The sequence below is a fragment of the Orycteropus afer genome, unplaced genomic scaffold, assembly GCF_000298275.1.
Source record: "Orycteropus afer afer isolate SDZICR_OR568_19922 unplaced genomic scaffold, OryAfe1.0 scaffold00960, whole genome shotgun sequence".
In the NCBI taxonomy this organism is placed as follows: domain Eukaryota; kingdom Metazoa; phylum Chordata; class Mammalia; order Tubulidentata; family Orycteropodidae; genus Orycteropus; species Orycteropus afer.
Window position 1 is genome coordinate 168,480 of NW_006922547.1, and position 3,486 is coordinate 171,965.

Consider the following 3,486-nt stretch of genomic DNA (forward strand, 5'->3'; position numbering starts at 1 on the left):
AGGAGGGAAGCACATCAGGAGTTGGCAGATGATATTTCAGGACAGATTTCTCTCTTGCCCCTTTTCCAAGATTTCTGTCTCAGGTGTCAACCTACTTCTTCATCCTTGTAACTTACTACCTCTCATTCACAAAGGGAGACATGCAGACAGAATCTTGGTGTCCACTTCTAGTCAGGAAGCTGGAATGAGTTTGAAGGTGTAACTTAGATGTATCTTTAGTTAAGTTACCTGGACTTCTGCTTAAACATTTTGAAATATTAGGAAACAGAGTGAACATGTTAGTGCATGGGCCTCAGTGACCTACAATTTAATTGTGAATTCTTTCTGCTCTAATTAAGATCTGTGTGCCATGGAAAAGTTCCTAGTATCTCTCAGCCTCTACATTGCCATCTGAGTTTATCCACAAGTGATAGAGAAAGAGATCTGCATTGCCTTATGGATTAAACAGGTAATATTTATTACATATGTGATTAAATATATGGCAGATGCATATATTCAGGGCATGTTAATCTTGTAAGTTATTATTATTATTAATATATATTAGACAAAGCATCATTGCATTCAACTAAAGTACCCCTGTGATCTGAGGGTTTCATTTGCTCTGGATCCCTGTAAGAGCATGTCATTTTCATTTTTATACAAGTAGATATTGAATTCTAGGAGGAAAACAACTGAGTCTCTTTCCTTTCTCATTCCCCAGAGCCTAGTTCCTGTTTGGCACAGAATAGGCTACAATCATAACAACAATAACAACTCTGCATTAAATATGGAATAGGCGCTTCTTTCATTCAAACGATCAGAGGATAGGTTGTATGGGTTCCATGCTGAGTGCTTTCCTGCCTGTGCTTTCTTCTCATAGGACTACAGGCAAGATAAAATAGGACATGAATATGTGTTCGGGGGGGAGCTCTGATAGCATAGTGGCTAAAGCACTTGACTGCTAACGAGAAGTCTGGTGGTTCAAAGCCATCAGCCACTCCTTGGAAGGAAGATGGGGCAATCTACTTCCATAGTGATACTGCCTCGGAAACCCAAGGAAGGGTCGCTATGAGTTGGGTCCAACTCCACGGCATATAATAACAACAACAACATGTGTTTGGAAGCTCTGGTGGTGTAGTCCTCAAGTCATTTGACTGTTAACCAGAAGGCTGGTGTTTCAAATACACCAGTCATGCCTCAGAAGGAAGATTGGGCAGTCTACTTCTGTAGTGATACCACCTCAGAAACCCAAGGAGGGGTTGCTTTTTGGTTTTTATATGGGAACTATTTGAGTGTATGGAATTCAATTATTTTCAAAACATTGCAGAGATTTACATAAAAATAAAAACTTAAAAGGAAAAATGGAAAGAGAATGGGAAAGTCTTATTATATGATCTTAGGCATATTTTAACTTTTCAATATATCCTGTGCTCAAATTTCCTGGAGCATATGAAGCTTCTATCTTTCCTATATAATCGAATAAAGATGGAGTTGTATTTCAATCACAAACCCATTACTCTCATAGTGATTCAAATTCCGATTAAAAACAACACCCAATTCTTTATTAAGTCCCAAACTTTTGTTAGCTGCTTCATACATTCTTACAAATGAGTATCATTCTGCCTATTTGCAGTGAGGCATGTTGAGAGATTTATATGTACTTCAAATTTAATGTGTGAAAGGTAAGGAATTTGGACCTTGCTCTCCTGATACCTATGTCAGGACACTGTCTCCTCAACCAGAGCTGAATGATTGTGTTTCTTTTCAGATGAGCAGAGAGTCAATCACTGATTCTTCCTCATTGATGAATTGATCTGTGAATTAATAAAATGAGACAAATGGTTTGCAGAAAATTTATAGCATACATCTTGTAGGCTATAAGGTTTTCTATGAAAAATAATTCATTTTACTTAAGAATACTTAAGAATTCTGAGCAGTGGGCATATTATACCCTATACAGGATTTCATGTGCATCTATCATAGAATGAATGACTGTTGCCAGGCAGCTTTCCTGGGTATTTGTGAATCCATACTTTGACAAAAACAGCATTCAGTAGTGCTAGACATTTTGGTAAACAAATGTTGGCAATTAATGGGAAACTTTGATGCATATCAATTTTACAGCTCAAACAACTATGTTCCATGCACATATAGAAATTTTCAATTGGGTAATGGGGAGAGTGAAATCAGAATTTTACTATGATGGTCTTAATAAGAAATCGACATACGACATGGTCCTTTGCTTAGTAATACTATGCAACATTTAAAGCCTGTGATATACATGGATGTACTTCCCAGAGACACTTAAAATAGTATTGTAATAAATTAGAACTTTGGTGGGGCAATATGTGTAAGATTATATGATTTAGGTACATTTTCAAGGAAAGTGGTTATGGACACATAAATTAATTCCAATGTTATGAAAATTTTGAGAGGAAAACATATCCACAAAACTTATAAATTTACAAAAGAAATTGAGTTTTTGAGAACAGGTTTATGAAGGAATAAGATCATATACAGACAGCATGAAAACTCAAGTTTCATTGGTAATATTTTAAATGTGTAAAATAGTAATTATGAAGTGAATTTGAAGTAATTAATGTTACAGGTTGGTATAAATGATAAAGATAGATCATATTGATGGAACATTAAATAAGTTCCTGGCAACAATCTAAAGCAATGTATCTCAATTTGGCCAGACTTCAGAACGATGAAGGCACTCACATGTAGAGTCTGATTTAATGAGTTCCAGGTAGTGGGCTGCTTGTCATTATATTATAAAAGATTTGTAGATAATTCTAATGATCAACTGATATTGGGAACCACTAGTGTAAGCACTTGATATGTGCTATTTAATTAAATTTCGTTCTATAACTCTAAATGTTAGTTTTGTTTTATGTATACATATATTTCAACAAATGTGCACATTACCAATGTGTTATTTCATATTATCCTGTTTTCTTTTTACTTTTATGGTTTCCCAAATCAAATAAAATTAGACCTACCAAGGGAAATGAAGAAGTGAGTTGCCATCAGGGAGCTGAAATGTGGAGAATTCTAATTCCCCTGATAAGGAAGGTTTGATGTGAAAAACTCTTAAGAGGCCTAAGATGGCTGCCCTTCAAACCTGGCTTTGGAACTGTTCTGGGTCTAATTCTCTCAACTGTAAATTGACAAGGAAATAATGCTTTCCAAACATTTAGAATGAGAAACCTGTTTAAGCATTTTATCAAGTCAACTGAGAATGCAAAGAAAAAAGTAAAAAGCCAGCTGAACACCTACATTTCCCTGAGATGGTGTAGTGTTGCTGCAGTTAACGTTACATATGGTGAAAAATAAGAACACAGTGTTTCTTAACAGGAAATTATTGTTTAAACATTGGTACATTTTACACTGTCATCTTTGGAGTCAACAATGCTGTGAGAATTTGTGTAATTAGCAAACACATAGTTATCAAAATTGATGTACACCAAAGTCACTGCAGACTGTGTGTGTGTGTGTGTGTGT